The 22,215-nt window shown below is 35.1% G+C and overlaps 1 protein-coding gene across 3 annotated transcripts in view; it reads right to left on the reverse strand.

The window, feature by feature from the left end:
- Window positions 1-22,215, reverse strand: part of LOC128878711 (uncharacterized) — a 298,863-nt gene that overhangs the window by 89,050 nt on the left and 187,598 nt on the right. The window lies entirely within an intron of this gene.

Consider the following 22,215-nt stretch of genomic DNA (forward strand, 5'->3'; position numbering starts at 1 on the left):
CCTTTACATTTATGCACTTATCACTCTAGCTTAAGTGAAAACTATTAGTTTTCATTCTGTTAGTGCTCAAATTAATCTCCATTACAATGGATTTGTAATTCAAGTCTCAATTTGACGGCCATTGGAACATATGAAATTTAGTATCCATCATCGTTTATTACCATTCTTCTAACAGGTAATAAATGAACTTAACAATTATTAAGAGTAGGGATTAATTATATGCCTTTACGTTCGATCATGTATGATTGCACAATAATTCGCGTAAAACTATTTATTCGCTATCTTATTGCTTTAAAGTACCAACTACCAATTTTCGTAGTAATGGAACACAGGGATTGCTTCGACATTTCGCTTTTACAACTATACGTGGTCTTTTGGAATATGTGACTGAGAAAAGATTGAAATTTATACGATGTCCATAAATGGCAAAAATACTTTAGAAAGACGCGGAATAGATATTACTACATAAAATTTTTGTTCATCCTCTCGAATAATTTCTATCTCAAACGGCTTTAAACTTATTCTGTGATCAATTGCAATCAATCTAAATTTGTACATACTTGATACATTGTAAGCATACTATGAGATATCTCGTAGCTGGCAGTCAATGGGTTAACTATATCGATTACTGGCCTTCTTCGAGACGCGAAAAGTTCAAAGGTAAATGTGTAAGAATTTTATGCAATCAGTTTTATGTAGTTTCAATCAATGATGAAATCGTCCTGTTTTACTGCCTTTATTACCAAAGATATGGTTCCTTCCTTTTACAAATATCCAAGGTGTTCCAGTTGAAGGAGGCTATCTGAATATCTCCCTTGTTTTTTATGGTACGACAATTGTTTATGGCTGACTTCAATCATTTTGGAATATTTGAGAAAAACAACTATTTTTCTAACCTCACTTATTTCGAGTTTCTTCAAGATCATTACCTTTTTTCAGGTATACAGTCTGTTCAATAAAAACGTGGATTCAATATTGTAAGGTGCAATTGACTAATTCGAAGTTTCGAGAAAGGAAGAGAGTTGTTTAGTTACGATTAGTCAGATTACGATTACGATCACGATTATGCGGAAGACTTGTAAATTTATGTGTGTAGAATTTTTATAAAAATATACCACTATTATTCAAACGAACAGATTAATAGGATTTGTTAACGTATCCCGGAGGTTACAATACATCTGACATTTGGTATTCAATGAAGGGAGAAATTGTGTTAACCCTTTGCACTCGAGAGGTGACTCTCAGTCACCACTAGGTTTCCTTTCGGTTTCATTTCTTTGGAACACGAAGTGGAAATAAAATGATTGTCGTTGAGGCAAAGGTGACCTGATTTTCAAATTTCAAATTAGAGATCTTATTTTCGAAGTCAATCTAAGCTTAGCATTCGTGACAATAGAATGCTAAGAAAGCATCTCGAGTTGCTGACAGATACCAAAAAAAAGGTCTCGAGTGCAAAGGGTTAATATCAACACTAGTACTCTCCTACGCCTTGGCCTAAAGATATTTAGTTTGAATTGTGTCACTGAGGAATACAGTCCATCTCGAGATAAATGTAGCATACGCTAAATGGATTGAAGATGTTTTCTTATGATGTTATTCAAAGGGTTCGAAAGTGGAATAATGTTGTATTTAGCAAAGAGTCATATTTTTGGGCATGGAGCTTTATCAAACGAACTTTACAACTGACGAAAATTCTGTTATTCAACGAAGTGTTAAATATCCATAGAAAGTGAGTGTTTGAAACTCTTTTAATGTTCGTGATTTCGACGTTTTATGCATATTTATAGACACTTTCGATCCAAACAGAAATGATTAAATTGCATAATTGGGTCCTCCTAGCATCGGTGAAACATTGCTTTAAAAATAACAATAATTAATGGATTCTTCAAGAGGACAACGATCTCAAGCATCGAAACTGGTCTTCGTAGCAAGTGGAAACCCATAAATGGGATGAATGTGTTAAACTGGCCATTCCAGTCTCCAAACGCAAATCCAATCGAAAATGTTCGATCAATAATGATATATAAATTTCGAGAGCAACAAATTTTAACACTGAAAGCATTAATTCGACGAATTCGAAAAATATGGTCTCTACTTGCGCCATAGACGAAAAAGTTTTCGGAAAGCATGATCACACGTTGTTAAGCTATAATCGCTAATGGGACAGATTGGACTCATTACCAAACAACTGCATATTCGTTTTCTAAACATACTCATGCCGTGTATACAAATTTTTACAAAAAACTTAGTTTCTTTTTTCAGAAATATCGCGTCCAAGTTCTTGTTCAACACACTGTACACATACGTAGCGAAAGGGTATATGTTTAATTCGTCACTCTAACCCATCCGAGCCAATAGCCACCGAGCTGTAAAGAGTTAATTTGTCCGCGCATCAAATTCATGGAATCGCACATTCAGAGCAGAAACATTTACGTACCATTTTTTCGTTTTTTTTAACAAACTTCAAGTATTTAGAAAACGAAGTAAAAAAAGAAACTGTTACGTTTCTTGGAGCGATTGTGGAAAAAAAGTAGGCGGTAAAGTGGTTAATGGTCGCGAGCAGTTTCGCCGGTTGACGCGGAAAGCTTGAGAGGAACACAATGCCACGCGCCGTTACGTTGGCGCGCAGACGTCGCGCGGCGTCGCACAACACCACGCGTCGGCGATTCGCGACAAGAGTTTCGCAACGATTCTCACGGATTACGCGCAAACGAGCCATTACGCGGGCTCTGCATCCGCGACGCCCATCTAGGGCGAGTGCGTTTCTTTTCGCTCCACGTGTGTCCGTCTCCAGGGCACATTCTCGTGAAACGATTTCGCCGGCACCGGCGAGATAACGCAAGGTTCCGTGGCATGGATTATGTAGGTTATTTTTTCCCGAGTGAAAATTACGAAACATGGAAACCTGCATTCGCGGTTTATAGGGTCTGAGGAAGTCACATAGTACCCCAACTTGTTTACGTTTTAACGCGTTACGGGCGAACCTTTTTATCCCGATAAAAGCTTATGAAATTCCAGCCCCATAAGCGATCGGTTACGGAGTGCTAGCGAAAGAGGTGCGCTTTTACGTTACTAGTGTATGAAATATTAGGGTATTTACGGTACACCGGTGGGCAAAATTATAAGACCCCCACTGCTTTCTGAGAAATTCATGAATACCACGTTATTCATCACCAAAAATAACTCCTGCCTGAAAATGTTGGTAATTTTACGAGGGTCAATTCAAATATAAACCGGAATTTTTGTACACAACTTTATTGGTGATAGATACAAATATAAATGGAATGCCTTATTTTTCTACGTACTATTCATCAGCAGAATACATTTTCTGCATCAGATAAGAAGCTTTCCAATTGCGCTGTGTCGTTTTAAAATCAAACTTCCTCTTCTTCTTCAAAGCGATACATAAATTCGTACGTGCGCAATTGACTACTGGGGCAGCTGAATTCTATTTTTTATGATGGAGTCAGAAAGCTTCCTATCTGATGGAGAAAATGTATTTTTGTTAAAGGAACCTACGTAGAAAAAATAAGGCGATCCGTTTGTATTTTTATGTATCCTCAATAAAGTTGTATAAAGAAGAATACAGTTTATATTTGAATGATTTTCGTAAACCACTTTTACATGGTTTACGTGGAAAAATGTGTATTGTTGGGTGTGCAAAGGTATAAGACTCATTTGTATTTGACCCAATTGAGATTTCTTGTACGAGTTCGCTAAATTAAACTAACGAGTAATTTTTATTAATCAAATGAAACAATCTATTTGGGACGTTATTGAATAAAAGAGTTTCTTGGCCTACAATTTCTTACCTCTGTAAGAAATGCGATCAATTTTTCAGAAGAGAGGAAATATATTAATGTTGGTGTATATCTCGAGTGCGACATACTGTTTTGAATATTCAAAATAAAATTTCACTCTTTCGCAGGACATATACGAGATTCATTCAAAAAGTTTCAAGATTATTTAAATAGCGTGGCAACGTTAATTCTGTTCGCGACACGCTTGACAGCGCTAATTAAGTTAAAACCTCGCGAATAACCTTATTTTTTGTAAAACAGTTTTTTAGCGATCGCCGATTTTCCTCCACGTTGCTCTTAAAAGTCGTGAATTTTGCAGAAAAGATTGAATGACACTGCTTCATCTTGTCTTGGTGTTATTGGACCTTTTTCTCTTTCTTAAACGTAAGTCTACATTGAAAAGGAAACGATTTGATACTGATGTCGAAATAAAAGAAAAGTTGATGCAATAATTTTTGAAAAATTTCGGAAAATGATATTAAAAACTATTTCCAGAAGTAGAAACGACGCTGGGAAAAATGTATATGTAGAAGAGATAAGTACTTTAAAGGGGCTTCAATGGAATAAATTGTATCATTGATTAATCAATTTTTATAAAATCAGTCCTGAAACTTCTTGTACAGATCTCATATGTTCCTGAGATATATGTAAGAGTATTATAGGTAGGAAGTATTATATTTAAAAAAAAAATATTTTATATGCAATTTGAATGGTATGGAGGGACCCATACGCCGCATTAATTGAGGGGTGTGCTGCACTAAGGAGGCAGCTCTATTTTTTTTATGGTTTTGCGGTTAGAACATAATCATAGATTTAAAAAATTCTTTTTGTGTGGTGTAATAACAAGACAGCTCCGAACACTGGAAAAATTGATGATGTCGATTTGACGGAGACAGAACAGGAAGAAGAATTTTGCACTAATTTTACAATTTTTTGTATTCTACATTTTTTGCTTGTATTGCCAAATATTTTAAGAATAAAATAAATATGTATTTGAAAGAAAATTTTGTTCTCTTCATTCGAAAAATCCCTTTTTCAGGTGTTTTTTAGAACGGGTCGCAATTAATCCTCCTCCCTACCACTCTGAAAAGGAAGACTGGAATTCAAAACAACATAATTTCATAATTAGGTACCTTTGCTATGATACGAAAAAGAAAAAGAAAGAAAATGTCAAAAATATGAATTTTAAAACGTTTTTCATTCCCCAAAAATTTGAAAAAATGGAGCTGCCTCTTTATTGATACACATCCCGTAATTTTTGTTTCTCAATGCCTCTATTTAAGGGAGTTTTCAAGGTTATCGATTTTTTCTCGCTTGTAAGTGCATATTTTTGTCTATTGCATTACATAGCTGAAATTAAAATACGTTCAGATATGTGTGACTTTGAAATGATATTTTATTCAATAAATTAAACTGAAACATAAAGTTGATGTCCTGCAGCTCTGCATTATGCTTGTTACACGAATACTACATTCACGAATAAGTTGTCTCGGTCATTGTCAAGTGGCTTGGTACACCCTGTATATTATTATGAATGTAACACATAGCTAATTATAAATTCCATGTGTATTATACAAGAAACAATTGAACACGATGCAGATACAACATAGCAACTGAGTTTTCCGAACATTATCTTCTATCATCCAAACTAAGAAGAAAGATGGGTAGGATAGCTAGCGAACCTCTATCACCCGAACTGCTCAGTTATCAGCATTGTTTTGTCCCGGAACTTATCCGGATAGATAAGGTTCTAGAGCAATGCGTTCACACAATAGCTTCAGGGTATCTAAAGTCCTGGTTTTTCTGAACGAGATCGTGACGGAATAGAGACGGAAAAGTTCGTGGACGATCTCACCGATACCAGTGGTAAAAGGGCGTAAAAGGTCTCACACTTCAGTCTGGATGGCAGTTCGTGGGTCTCCGTTCCGTCGACCGGGACGGATTTTGATATTAACGATTCGAAGCGAGACGGATTCTCCTGTTGTAGTGAATGAGTTTATGAGGCGTCAAACGTGGATACATGTAGTATATTTGAATGTAATTAGAATTAGTATATAGACAATACACATGTGTAAATGTGATCATTATATAATATTATACATTACTTCACTATATATATACACACTATAGTATACTATATACTATAGTGGTACTATATACTATATATATATATATATAGTACCTCTTTGCTACAGATGACCTATTTTTGCGTTAAATCGAAAATTTCCGCTGATTACGGATGACGCATTCTTATGTCAAATAAGAAATTATAGGAATTTCATAAAATTATGTGTAGCAAATCAAATTGTTTAAGTATATTCAGACGCGAAGGTGTTAAACATATTTTATTATACTTAGTATTATTAGTAGTTATCAGCTCTGTGTTGTATTTTGTAAGGGAAGTCTTATTATAGGTACATATGTACATAGAATTACATATAGACTTCGCTATTATCGCGATTTCGGGTATCCGCGAAAAGACTTGTTCAGTGTCTTTTGAATTTGACTTCGAACATCGTCAATTGTACATCCATCGTCTGTGAACATGTTGCCAATCGTTACCTTTTGCGCTGCCAAGGTTGGGGAAACAAATGCTGCCGATGGTTACATAATAATTATAATTATATTTCTTTATAGTAATATATATTATATAATAGTTATATTTCATTATTAACACCTTCGCGTCGGAAGACTCATTATTGCGTCCAATTGAAAACTGCCCCTTGGCTACAGATAATGTATTAACCTGAAAGGGTTAAAATCGAACCCCCACATATACGAGTTTTCATTTTTGAGATTGATATACAACATAACATCGTCAATAGTGGAATGGTTTGGAACATACCCCTTTGGGGTAGAGTCGTAGGGAAAAAAAAGGTTGGGTCAAGTATCGGTATTGTCCCTGATTCCTTCGACCCTAAACGAAGACAGAATTCCTCGTGTCTATTCACTCGCACTCACGCAAATCCGTCCGCTTCGTTCCGTCGAAACCAAAATGATTTAGTTTGGACGGAATGGGGTCCACGGAATATCGTCTCGGATTTTACACAAACACTACTATGAGTTGGGTATTCGTGAATCCGTCCACAATCCTTATTTTCGGTTTCCGTCGTCATTTCGTGACGGTTTTTCAGAGAAACCGGCCTCATCGACTCAAATCACTCGTTCCGTCTACCATTTCGTCCGGCCTAAACGAACGGAATGTTCCGTAGCGATCTCGTTCAGAAAAACCAGGGGGTAACCTAGAGCGTTAAACTATCCGTTAAAAATGGCGTGGAATGCGCATAGATATCCTAATAATAGCCTACATCTACAGGCCATCAGAAGGGATTAATTTCCGAACGTCGCCGCAGCGTTTTCCAGGCGATTAAACGCCCAGAGCTGACACGTCTATTAGCACTGGAATGTAGTGCCTCTCCTGTTAGCGAGCACTAACGTTACATGTAACAGATGCACGTTGTTGCGCAATGAAAGATATGCTACCCTCCTGCTCGGCCGAGTCTCAGGTTTGACCAGGATGTATCCAAAACTTTCACCGCTCGGAGAATACATTTCGCAACTCGAGATTGTGAGATCGATCAACAGTTGCTCGGCTCTTGTCAGGGAATCGCGCAGCCCTTGAACGTCCAGCGTTCCGATTCCGACCGTGAAATTGCTCTATTATGCTTGTAGCCACCTCTCGTTGTAGATCAGTGAATTGTATCCGTGATATAATGATAGGGGCCGCAGATGTAATCATTCGTCGTTTAGTAAATTGTACGACTATTATTGGTACAAGCACTTGAACGATAATCGTAGAGGGTGTGGGGTTGTTGAACAATTTATCGTAGGGTGTGATCGTGTTAACCTTTTCATTTACATTGTAGCTTTTGTGTAGGTGGAATTATTAAATAAAATTGTACAGTAACCTTTAGGATTTATTCCTTGATTTAAAAATACGTGTACACTGTCTGCTGAAGCATTGTTTTTCGACGTACACGGTTATCTGACTATCTGCTTTCGGGGGTGGTGGTCATTTTGCATGAGCAAAACAGAAATCACTTAAAAATTTGCGAACAAAATGATTTAAGATTATGTCTCCCCAAATTGGAACCAAATATTATTAAACTTTGCAAGTGTGGATTACCTCAAGGTTCTTATTACAACTTTAAATTTCATTTGGTTTATTATTTGCATGATAGGTAAAAATAGTTCATTTCCATGTACCTCATTTTTTTTTCTAAGTCAAGTTAAAATTATAAATAATAAATGTTGTTTTATTTTTGTTTCTTCCAATTTTCTTTGTTAATGCCTTACTAACGCCTAACCTAACATTACCTACATTATTTTGGGGATTATCATGGAACATGGGGATTAAAAGTTGAAGTAGACTAATTAAGAAGTGTGGACCTAACAAAGTGAATGTTTACTTTAAGAACAAATGTTTACTTTTTTTGTTATTATACAGGGTGGGGTAGAAATAACTCCCACATTTTAAAAGACGATTGAAAAAAAATGGTACGAGATAACACCAGATACTTTTTATTTCTTAAATCTAGATATAAAAAAGTTTTGTTTACTTTATGTTTTAAAAATTATGTCGTCCAAATGGTGGCCTTTCCGAGCGATACACATTTGGAGTCGTTCTTGAAAGTTTTCCATCACTCTCGCTAGCATTTCGGGGGAAATTCTTTCAATTTCCTCTTGAATGGCCTTCTTTAGTTCATTCAACCTCGGCCTTGAGGTATCCCCACAGAAAAGTCACATGGACTTAAATCCGCCGAGCTACGGTCCATACAGGGCGTCGTCAGCGCGAAATTTTGCAGATGGTGTTTCCGGGTCGAGTGATTTCTTTACGCGAAAGAGTTCCGTGGCCACCGTAGCTCGGCGGATTTAAGTCCATGTGACTTTTTTCTGTGGGGATACCTCAAGGCCTAGGTTTTCAAACATCGTCCTTGGTCCTTGAATGAACTAAAGGAGGCCATCCAAGAGGAAATTGAAAGAATTTCCCCCGAAATGCTAGCGAGAGTGATGGAAAACTTTCAAGAACGACTCCAAATGTGTATCGCTCGGAAAGGCCACCATTTGGACGACATAATTTTTAAAACATAAAGTAAACAAAACTTTTTTATATCTAAATTTAAGAAATAAAAAGTATCTGGTGTTATCTCGAACCATTTTTTTCAATCGTCTTTTAAAATGTGGGAGTTATTTCTGCTCCACCCTGTATTAATGTTTGTATTTTTTAAGCAACTTTAAGTACCGCAATTTTAGGCTGTTGTATGTTTTACTTTGGAACGATGCCATTTTATTAAAAATGTACATTTTTAATAACGGCTATGTATTTCACTAGTGTTTGGACTAAGGAAACTAATTAACTTTGTTTCACTGTCCTAGCTGGAACCTGGTTTGAATTATCGTCTTTACCGCAAAACCATTTATTTATGAGACACTCCACTAAAACGTCTGGCAAGCCGCCATTTTTGTAAAAATTTTTGTACATAAATATATATCAATGTAAATAAAATCTTCTTATCGCTTCAATAAAAATTCTTGGAAAAACCTGAAAATTTAAGTGGGCAAGATGGAGAATCAGACTGTCAAAACAAATGTAATTCATGCTTCATGCTTTGAAAGGAATTATGTCGTGTAATTTCTTTTTATAGCGAAGAGATGATAGCACTAACTACAACTGCAGAATATTTCGGCTTCACTGGTCTAAACGTTTATTCCTGTTCCAAAGCAACCTATTCTTCTTTTGCGTCTATTGAAGCTAAATGTAGTCTTCCTCAAAAGAGTCAAATTACAAAATCTAATATAATTCGTGATTCATTCATTAAACACAAAATACTTCGGTTCCAATAGTCCAAACGTTGGCTCCTGCGTAAATCTATATACTACTTATCCTTTGCGTTTATAGAAGTCAAATGTAGTCTTCCTAAAGAGAATCAAACTACCACATCTAATATAATTCGTGATTTATTCTTTGAAAGTAGCTGTATTGTGTAATTTTTGCTATATTCAGGAGATTGTAACTCTAGTTGCAGAACACGTCGATTTCACTGGTCCAGACGCTGGTTCCTCGAATTGCTTTCACTTTCACCGAAAATCACCAGTTTCGGTAATACAGTTGCCCGCGGCCCTTTTAACGGTCCTCGTCACGTAATCGGGCCGATATTACGACACGCTCGACGCGACGCGTTGTTTCAGCTCCAGGAAACGCCCAACACGCTCGATAAATTTCGCCCAGAGTTCCAAGCGTTAGCGTTTAAAACTAGTTTTAACGTAACTTTCTGGTGTCGCTTTACCGTATTCCAACAAAGAAATTTATTTACCGGTTAATGGACTTAATACCCGAGCTTCCTGTCTTGCGCGTATATGTATGCTTCGCAACCTGAATTGGCTATGCGAGGAATGAATGAACCCAATCGGAACACTTGGGCAAGCGAGAACAAAAAGAGGTAAATCAACGAAGAAAGCAAGTTTAGTAGAAAAAGACTTAAGCGAAGCTCTTTTTTGGTACATAACTAAATAATGATCTTTGGACTGACTTACACTGTTTCTGGAAAACCATTGGGGACTACTTCATTATTTCTGCAAACTTTTTATAGAACTGAACTAGATCATCTCGATCTATAACTCTGGTTTGTAATTTATTCAACACTCTTTACTTCAGAATCTCTATGTCTGAAGAATTCTCTTCACTCTATACTTCAGGATATCTCTATGTCCTCAAAAGCCTTCCTTCTTTTTCTTGCTAGTTTACTTATTTTTCTTTGCTTTTCTATCTTATGCTTTCGAGCTTTCCATTTGATTATTTCTTTACTCTTCCATTAATACTTTCACATAATTATTGTACATACATTTTTATTGTACCATTATGTGTGTATGAAAAAATTCAATATCGAGCGAAGAAAATTGATGTACTGGAAGTAGAAAAAAGTGTACGTCCGATATAAAGATGAGGTTCAATTATTTCCTGAGTCAGCGTAGATACATCTTTCACGTTTAATTATAATCGAGTTCACTTTCATTTAATAAAAAAATCAGATATATTTCGTACCATTCGCGATTTATTAAAAACCAAAATCTTGAAATCTCTTTTGGAAACCCTTTTTTCAGTACTTTTTATTATGTATAGCGTGTGATATACGCAAAATTATGGAATAAAAATGAGGCCCAACTATTTCCTAAATCAGCGTAATCGCGGTGGATATTCGAAAAACATCTTTCAAATGTAATTGTAATCACGTACACTTTACCACGTAAACGTTATCCAAAACTATAAATATATTTCATACCATATGTGTCTTATTAGGAAACAAAATTTGAAATTTCTTTTGAAAAATCCTTCATTTCTTTATTTCCCACATAATATAATGTATGATATACGTAACATAATGAAATAAAAATACGGTCCAGCTATTTCCTAAGTCAGAGTAGCGTTGTGGGTATTCAAAGGACATCGTCTTTCACGCTTAATTGTAATCACGTCCAGTTTCGTATAAAACTGTTCAAACTTATAAATACATTTCATACCAGAGATGTTTTATTAGAAAACAAAATCCTGAAATCCCTTTTGACAAATCGTCTGTTATATCTTTGTTTCCTGTATAGTGTAAATAATGGAATCGGTTTTATAAATGAATGAATTCATAGCGTGTCGGTTTACGCAACAGTCATAGATTGCGCGACAATTATCGAACGTGCAGCAGTCGCTCGTTAAAGCGCGCGCGTAAATTGCAGACAATTCTAGAGTATCGATCAAAGAACGAGACATTGGGCGGCAAAAATCGAGAAAGAACATGTGTCACCGCGAGGCATATCTGGGTTAAAAATGAACGCAGTCTGCCCCCAAGGCATTGCGAACGATGGCCTTTAACGAATCGATTCGCTCGTGGGTTACTGCATTCCAACTATTGAGACTCGGAAAACAAATTTTTTTTCAGTAATTAAAATCACGAACGGAGATAAAATTTCTGTGCTATTAGCTGCGATATTAGGAGCAATTTATTTCGATGCCTGTCTTCGTTCACGAGGCAATTACATTTTTTTGAAAATATTATAAGTAGTGTACTTGTACTTTGCATACTATGAAATTTTCTTGTGCGTTCGTGCACATCATTGACGAATCATGCTTTCTTTCGCTTACTGTAATTTCATACTTGGTGCACAATTTTATACGTTGAAAAAATTATTGTACATTACTATAGCATCATGCAAAAATAACGTATTAGTTTCACGTGAAGACAATTATCACGAACCATGTATTACGTGGTGAAAAGTGTTTGGACAAAAATATTGTTGTTTGAAAATTACTAATCGATACGACAGAACACATGCGATATAAATGGAACTACATATTTAATTTCCTCGAATGAGATCTTTAAGAAGGTGAAAGGAAAAACTTGATCGAAAGTTAAATACAGCAAGATACGTTTCTTCATATCGGAAAAGAATTCATAATTTCCCTTCTCGTTATTACTGTTTATTATACATTTCTCTCTTGCTACGAATCTTATATACACTCTTTAAAAACAATTTTATTCTTCGAAAGTTTGTTTCCAAGAAAAAGAACGAGGTCTTGTAATGGGATTAAAGAGAAAACTATGTAGATCGAAAGTTAAATAGAGCAAGATAGGTTTGTGCTTCATAACAGAGAATGATTCATAACACTGTTTTTTTTCTATTTATTATTCACGATGCGTTCCTTTTTCGAATACTTTTATCGCCATTACCTGTACTTTCATATCGCATCATGCATATTATAAATTACCAGTTACTTGAATCTTATATAACTTTTTGTTAAATAATAGCAATTCTTGGAGCATTTAAACGAAGTATTTTCAACGCGTGGAAATCATCGAATCGCATCTTTAATTACGGTCACCAACAGATTAGGGACAAAGTAATTACGCGAGAATGCTAATCGACGACGTACCCTAAGGTCGCCCGCTCCAAAGGTAATAAGAATTAGCCGTCGATTGCAGCGAGGACGTTTTTTCACGACGCCAAGCGTCCGTTCGACTGCGAGGCAATCGCATTTCTGTAGCATCACGGCAATTACGCGACAGATACGACTTTCATTTTCCAGGTCTAGTGGTCCTTTCGCCGAGTTTCCGTCGCTCCTTCCTTCCTTCCTTTCTTCCATCCTTCCTTCCGGTCCTGAGTGGAGAAAGGAGACGTCGAGACGGCCAACGGAGACAATAAATTCGCGAGACGAGGACGGTCTCGTCTGGAAGTCAGACGGAGAAAGGCGCCGCGACGTGGACCATCGCGAGGGAGGGTCCAAAGTAGCGATGGGACCGATGCGATTAGAACTAGGTACAGTGAGTCACGCAAGCGTTCGTATACCCCCACATGTTGACTTCAAAAGTGGTAAAAGGGACAATTTGACTCCGCACGAATGATGTTCATTTTTTTTTACATTTGTTCCTATTAGTGTTCCCACCCGTGTGTCTCAAATGTTTCCCCCTCCCACATGTTGACTTCAAAAGTGATAGTACGGATAAAAAGGGACAATTTGACTCCGCACGAATGATATTCATATTTTTTACATTTGTTCCTATTAGTGTTCTTGATTATACGTGTATGTAAGATACACGAGTACCTGTGTGTCTCAAATGTCCGTGTTTTGAATCCATGTATTTTTTAATTCACGGGTATTTCAATACCTGAAATAGAAGAACCCTAGGAAAACTCGGAATTCTCGACTGCGCGTGTATTAATAAATCCATATTTCGTTTTGTGTCTTCAATTTCGTATGATAATATATTTGAATATGTAATACATTGACACGAGTAATTAGCAAAATAAACACAATGATCTTTTAGATTGCAAGGAAGAACAACATAATTTCAATAAAAGAATTTCAATAAATTAAATTATGTTGTTTATTGTTTTTATTTGATATCTAAACGATCATTGTGTTTAATTTGTGAATTATTTGTGTCGATATATTGTATACTCAGATATTTCGTCATGCAAACGAAAACACAAAAATATGGATCGAAATATGGATTTGCTAATATACGTATATTTGATAATTTTTAGTTTTGCTAGGATTTCTCTGTTTCGAAATTCTATTTCTATTAAATTTCGATTTCTATCTGAAATACTCACGTACCCGTGAATTAAAAAACAGATTCAAACACGGACATTTGAAACCTGTACACGTGTGTGTTCAATACGCGTGTGTAATCGCGAGCTCTAGTTCCTACGAGTCTCACTTGTAATTTCATCAAATATTAGTTTTTAATATTTAACAATTTCGATGTAAAAAAATGTTTAACTTCGAAACACCAATTTCACAGATTCCAAAAAAATATATGTTGTAAGCTAACATCCAAAGATTCCATAGAAAAAGTGTGGTAATTGAATCAGAAAAATATAAATATTTTTACAAATCTAGAAAAATATTTCATTTTTTCCCCAATATTTTCATTATCAAATATCTTCACCAATTTTTGTTATAACTGTATCTCTAGTACACCTACACGTATATTTTATTGACCGAAATCGGTCAAATTGTTCAACAATCGGAATCAATAGCAAAAATTGTTACTTGCACAAATTACAAGCGGGATTTACAAAACCATATGTTAATGTTGCGGGGCAGGCATATTGCACATGTTTTTCCCCTTAAGTTTTATGTTTGCCACGTAGAAGGTCCCATACTCCTTTGTTGTTGATTTTTAAAAATATAATTAGCATTCAGTAGCAAAGAAAAAATTTCCTTTCACTTTCAAGTCAGGTGTGGTTGGAAAAGGGTTATATTCGTTTGTTGTTGATTTTTTTTTAAATACATATAATCTAAAAGAGTATATGTTACAAATTTAAAGTTTTACAGAAACGAGGAAAAGCTATTAAAGTTATTAATTAGCGATGTTCTGAGCATCTTGTGCAACAAAGGCCTTTCTTCCAATCTTACGTATTATCTTACTCTCTGCTTTTGCTATTCGTCTGTTCTTTTTTACATAGGCCTTTCCTCCATTTCTGAGACCTGAGTTTATAACTTTCTGTGAACTGCTAACAACATTGATCAGTGTTTAGAAACATTAAAAACCATACCAAATATTCTCTTTCCAAAAAAGACTCAACTTTCGAAAATTTGTAGCATAGGCCTTTCTTCAAGACATCCATTGAATAAGTGTTTAGAAGCAACCAAAAATGTATATGCTCTTATAATATGTTCTTCCCAAAAAAAATCAACTTTCGAAAATTTATAGCATAGACCTTTCTTTAAGATGTCCATTGGATAAGTGTTTAGAAGCAATAAAAAATGTTCATTTCACTTATAAATGGTGTATGATTTGAGGTCGTTACCAAAACAATAATCTGAGACATCGTACAATTTGTAAATATCCTGAATTTATTCGGTGTCGTTCCCATCACTAGCCGGAAGAGTTGCGCATTTTTAGGAACAGAGTACGTGCACCATGCAGTTATTCACAGAGTCCCCCTCCTGTCACTGCCAAGTTGACGTGTATCTGTTTACTCGACCGATACTTTCATCTCTCGAATGTCTCTAGAAACTTCCGGTGCCACCGCTTATTGTCCTCTTCGACGCCTGTCGGTGTCGACACGTAGCGACGGCGGGAAACAAACCTTTTTTTCTTTTTTAAGGTCAGGCGGTTTTCATTTTGTTCACTAAGCACTCCAACTTTGCGAAGTTACCAGCCACCTTTCAAACCTGCCCCAAAGGTCTTTCAGTCTCAGATTTGCACTTCATTAACCCTTTGACCCAGAATAACGAGTCTAACTCGTGGCACGGACATTCTGCATTAAAAGTTGATTGACTTTTGGGCCTGTGTCTCTAATCATGTTTAAGAAATTAATTATTCAGCCTTAAAAAACGTGTGCTGGCATAATGTGACGAATTAACCTAGTATCGAATAATACGCACGATTGAGAACCAAATACAAACAATTTCTATAAAATTCCAATGTCAGTCACTCATCGTTCAGCTGGGATACTCGTTAGCGAGGTAATATATACATATTAAATGTTTAATACCGATGTTATCTAAAACATTAAATTATATATTAACCTTTCCTTTATGTCACTCTTAGAGTTCGTTTACTTTAATATTTATCGATGTTACTATTTTTATTGTAATTTGGTTGTTAGTTTGAAGAAACTCAAACTGATTGAACGAGTAAACCTAAAAATAATTTCTTTTTTAAAAAATAAAATAGAATGTAACAAGCCAATAAGGTTTGATACTTTTATTACGAATGTTGAGCATTTCAAACCTTCGTTAAGTCATACCTAAATGCAACAAGAAATATTTCAAGAATGATGATGTATGACTTTCTGCAATTGTTTCGAAAGCAATTGCATTCCTTTGCAATAGCATGGTGGATTCTTTGAACGTAAAAAACTACGCACATCCACGTTTCTTGCCGTCATCATTGTCTGAATCATTTCCTGTCCTGGAGTATACACTAGATGAACTATTGTTTTAATTAGGGAATATATATCTTTGCTTTCAGTGATGCCGCAGAAGCATCGAAACTTGTTAAAGAGAAGGGGAGGGGGCGCGCCCGAGAAAGATTCGATAAAAAAAGAATCGTAAAGATTTCTTTTTTTCACATTTTTTGTTAAAATGTGTACATTGCAAAGGTTTGTGTATTTCTTCTGAAAAAATCAGTGCGATCCAGATAGTCCATCAAAGAATAAAAAGAAAAGTGCTTGGATGTTATCGGGACACGCAGATACGGCACCAACGTACTTTCATTTTGCATTAATTTGTTTCTAAAGTATAGATAATTACCTTCAATATAGAAGAAACATTGTTTCGATGCAGTGAATATTGACGGAATTATGCGCATTTAAAAAATAGTAAAATTTTTATGAATAATTTTTCGCTATAATTTTGTTACGTGGTGTATAACATGAACTCGTCCTTCGTTTTAACTATTACGGAGTTAGGAGTAAAATTGTTGAAGATTTCTAAATTTTATTTACTTGCAAAACTCATTTCGCTTCGTGGTTTCAGAAAAGTCATTGGGAGTTCGCGAGAAAATTGAAACATGTCACTGGAAACAAGAAGCACCCGTTAGACGATTAGGTGAAAGTGCAAACGAAGGTTTTGACCCCTGATCGATGGGTCACAGTTCAAGATCCAGCCTTCGATTGGGGTCGATCGGAGGAAACAGCCTTCGTGAGAAGCCCCAAGCGACCGTTTGCTCCGATTTTCTCCTCGTTAGCTGGGAGAGCGACGCAAATGTCGAGGAATACAAAAACAAAATGGGTTGCTACATCGACACCAGTTACCCGATCGAGCGCGTAGGCTCCGAAAAGGAACTTTTGAGAGGTCGACCTCGAACCACTTGGACGAACCTCTGGATACACGATCAGGATCTACGGACGGACATTCCGAGCGACATTTCTCAATCGCTTGCTCTAAGCTTACGTGTCGCGAATTCTCCACGCTGCAGGATCAAGGAAAGTAACCGACACACATTAGTTTCCATGAAACCATGAACAAATGTTCGTTGATTCAGCCTAACAATTCTATTTCATTTGGTATTTCGTATTTGTTTGCTACTACTTTCTGATTTTAAGGGGGAAACCACAATAGGAGGCCAAATATTAACTGTTTTTCGTGATTTTTCCTATAGAGAAAAAATAACTTGATTTTTTGTTAACTTTGAGAATATTTTAGGTACGTTTTAAACTACATTCGGTCATTTCATACCAATTCATTTCACACATTAATCTTTCAGATATCGGCTGTTTCCTATAGCCAGTTTTCGCTTGACTCTGTTATCGGTGGAAATTCTGGAGGTTACAATTGTTATTCGAAATCAATGAAGTTTGTTTACATTATTAACAAGTTTTCTAAGAACATGTACTAAACTGCAGCTCAAAAAGTTGAAAGTTGAATTTTTTCAGGAGTGTTTAATGAAAAAAGTATTAATTTTCACTAATTTGTGTGCATATATTTACTTCATATTCAAGGCATTCAAATATAGTAAACGTATATAAAATTTAAAAATGATCCATCAATTAGTTTTTGAATTATCCTTATGGATTGAAAAGATGTTTACAAAAACAAAGGTGATAATTCAAAGATATTTCTGTGAAACGAATTAATATCAATACCAAATGCATTATAAAACATATATAAAATATTCTCAATGTTAAAATATTACATAAATTCTTCTCTGTAGAAATAAAGACTTAATACTTGACCTCTTAATGTCGTGTTTCTCTTCAGAAAAAAATTATCCCTGATATCAGAGCTACCTACGTTAGTTTATTCAAAGAAATTAGAAAATGCTCGACAGAAAAGCTGCACAATTCCTTTAATAAATTTTCAAAAAATTAATATTTGCCACCCTATTCATGAGAGAAATTGATTTCTTCGTCACTATTTGTACGTAACACTATTCGTTACTTCAAATCGACCTGTCGCTTATTTTAACACTGAGAAAGTGCATACCAACTTATTTCCTTTCATCATTTATGACTCTTTTCCTTTTTTTTTTTTATTTAATGCAATTAGAATCTCATTATAGAGATTATTTTGCTACTTACACAATACATACATAATTACATATTATATAATACATAATGCGTAAAACAGAGTACATTGTTGCTGATGATTAAATCTTTAAGTTGGAGTTTTATGAAATATGTACGCAAGAGGTTACAGACTGTAACCTGTGACACAGTAGGTTTTGAGAAAAGGATACTCGCCCTCATGGGGAGATGGTATTTTAATTTCTGTAATCCTGTTATTAGTTTTTCTCACTGTTTATCATGTATAGAACATTGATTCCATTGAGGCCATAAAATATGGTCTATGTCTTGATGCTCATATCCGCACTGGCATTGCGGATCACTTGTAAAGCCTATTCGTGCCAGTGAGAATGCAAGGATCATTTATGACTGATTAATAATCTTTGATTGTAATCTTTCATCTTAATCTCGGAAATTAGATCCCTCCACTAGATGGAACAGCTATATCTGTTTACAACTGTGGGGAGAATTCTGATGTTAGAAACTGCAGACCCATTCTAAATATTACCGTGTTTACAAAAAAATTATAAATTTACCAATTATGAATGTACGCCACTAGTTGAATGTCGGGAAGTTGACGTTACGTGCGACGATTTCAAAAACGGATTTGACACTGCTAACCACGGTATCCTTGCCAAAAAACTATGCCAATTTCCCGGCAACTTTCTATCGTTGTTATGCGGTTATGTAAACGATAGATCTCGATCAGTTGAAATGCAGAACTACCTATGTTACAGAGTCAGTGTTACATGTTATATTCGAAGTTCCTCAAGATTCGCATTTGGCACCAACGCTGTTCGATTCCTTCAAAAGCGATTTAGTAAGCAATTTCTCTTGCGTTATTGCCTCGAAGCCTATGATTTATCGATGCTATTTGTAAAAATAAAAATCGAAGCACGTAAGCACCTGTTGCAATTGGATTCGATTGAATTTGTAGTCTGCTGAGACGACTACATGATAGTGCATCATAGTGCACCTCGATTGTTCCCTGTGAATCATGGAACCAGTCACGGAATCACGATACAACTAAAATTAATTTTACATGAAACGATGATCTGAATTTTTTTAAATAATGTGGAAAAGATTGAAGCGAAAAATTCGTCACTTAATGAAAGATATTGGCCTGTAATTTGAAAATCTGGGTATCAAGGTTAACTACTATGAAGTCTTTCTCAAAACTATACTTCTCGAATTGATACGATGATTCGAATTTCAATGATATTATCTATCGTATGGTATATGACAGTTTTGTTTTAATTAGTTTTCAGGATATTGGACAAGGAGTTTAGCATAAAATCTGTTTTCGTAAATGCTATAATTTCTACATTTTGAAAATCAAAAACGTTTAAGTACGCTATAACATAGAGAGTGCCATTAAAAGCAAAAAGACTGCTGAACTTTTCAATTGTAGAAAACCGAAGAAAATTAGGTATATGTTTGATTCATACAGTAGTCATTGTTTATTCCCACCTTAAGTACGTACGGAAAGACGTTGCATATCCATGCGACAGTCTTTAATACTTCTTTGTTAATAATGAGTAACTATGATAAATACCTGAGACGAGTAATTTCTTTGGAAATTGTCAGTGAATACTTGTATGTTAAATGTTTGACACTCACCTGAAACAGAAAGAAAAGATCGAGATAATGATAGAGAACAATAATTTTGGTCTTGGGTTTTCAACATCAACGTGAAAACTTTAATTAGAATTAATTCTACATAAAAAACTTCAACCCTATTGCATATCCAATGCTCAAATAACGTGCTACCAACGTGTTTTAATACTGTCAAATGGAGTTACTTGCAACAGCGAGGCAACCTGCAACATTTGTTCCTTATTCGATTCTTCAGGTTTACTGTTTTGTGTGTTAACTTAATTTTACTTAATTTTTGGCAACGGTATTTTCTTTTGTATTAGAGGAAAAAAATCAGTGAAAGTTGTCACCTATACATACAAAAATCATTACACATAATTTTGTCTGCCTATGATATTATGAATCGACATTATGTTCTTAGGAAAACATTTCGATAATTTAAAATTATTTATTAATTTTCGAAATATTTGTTTCTGCTATGCACATGTTGCATTTGTAGAGTACTTATACCACTGAGCTTTTTTATAATTTTATATAATACTTGCAATATATTAATATTTAAAGTTATTTACTTTATATGTTGTCAATCATAAATTCCTAACCCTTGTTATTAAATTTCTTTTGTAGTTATAATTAATAAAATACGTCGAAAAATAAAAAGATCTTGGAGAAACACTTTAGACCGTTCAAATTTTTGTAATCAATCATATAATTATTGGGTTGATGCATAATTATCCGGCGTTTTTTTGTGTATCGATCTGTTACTTGAAAGTAGCGTTTATTTTTTTTTCTAGATGAAATTTTGTCAAGAGGTATTTCATAGACATGCGAGTCCATAATCAGATTGATCTGCGTCATATTCTGCTCTATCAGATTGAGAAAAGATAAACCACAGCCCAGTCATTACGTGATGTGATAGATTTCTTTGGCAGAGGAATAATTAGTGAAATGTCGAGAGTGGTTTGCTTGTCTCAAATCTGATGAGAAAAACTACAGGGTAAAATAAGAAGAGGTTGACGATCAGATTTGATGGTTGATGGTTGAACAGGACGAAAGGATGACATACGATTTGTGGAAGCATGAGCATTTCTTTGCTCGTTAAACTGACCATCTGTTAAACAAAGCGAAAGCAGTTCTTCAAATAGACGGCGAACATGCTTCAGAATAACCATTTTAACATATTCTGAGCGTATTTTCATCTTTAGTTTTCAGATACATATTGTCTTGCCAGATAATTATGTATCAACCTATCACTACCCTAAACAAAATAAATATCCGTTGCAAGTTAGTTTTGGCTGCACTTGATGGAGAAACTTGCAACGGTTATGTTTTGGTCTTCCCAGCGTAAAACGGTAACAGATAAACTTTTAATTCTTGTGAAAATCTCAGATACACATTTCTAATCTTTTTAAGTCTACAATATTGATTTATTCATTATTCGCCTTTTTGTTTACACATATTTAGAAAATACATACATGACATCGAAAATAAGTGATAAACAAGTTAATGATATTATTTGTTTTTAGTTTCGGATGAGAGAAACGGTCGGAGTCATGGGTACCATGGAACTACTTTATTTGTATTATTAATTATTGCATTAGAACTATTTCTTTTTGATTAAAACTTAGTATACGGCGTTCATGCTTGTAATATTATCCTTAGACGTATTATTCTTATATACATAAGACGTGTAGTACTATGTAGAGAAAACGGCATTGCAAGAGACCTTATGGTTATCCCTCCAAAAAAATCCTAAAAATTATATAAAAATCACGCCTTTAGATGGGAATACCCCCTTAACATATTAGATTTCATACAGTATGGCTTTAAAGTGAAAATGCGTTGCATGGAACTCCATCTGAGACGATACTTTATTTACCATGAGACTATTCATAGGTTTTTTATTGCCATTGTTTACTTCTGGAATTTATTAAGAGTTTATTAGGTGTCTATTTATAATGATCAATTTTTGGACGAAGCTGTTGATGTACCCAGTAACAGTACGCAGAAACGAATGTTAGTATAGCAGATTAACATATACTAATGTAGAAAGTTCTTTGACAACGATAAGGTGCACACTCTTCGTAAATAGGCCGGTAGTTATAAAGTGTTCAAACGTTCAAGGCTCGCTTATGAGGGCAATTTTCCATTTCAGCATTTATTTTCAATTGCGTTCATAGAAAAGTATGCTCAAACAACTGCAAACAGATCGATAACTAATGTTTCGCTTCCGCACCAGTGTCAGCTAACGGATTAACTGAAACTAACGTATGAAAAAATACAGGAATAAATTACAGCAACTCGAAACTTG

Source organism: Hylaeus volcanicus, chromosome 6 (assembly GCF_026283585.1).
Source record: "Hylaeus volcanicus isolate JK05 chromosome 6, UHH_iyHylVolc1.0_haploid, whole genome shotgun sequence".
NCBI classification, from domain to species: domain Eukaryota; kingdom Metazoa; phylum Arthropoda; class Insecta; order Hymenoptera; family Colletidae; genus Hylaeus; species Hylaeus volcanicus.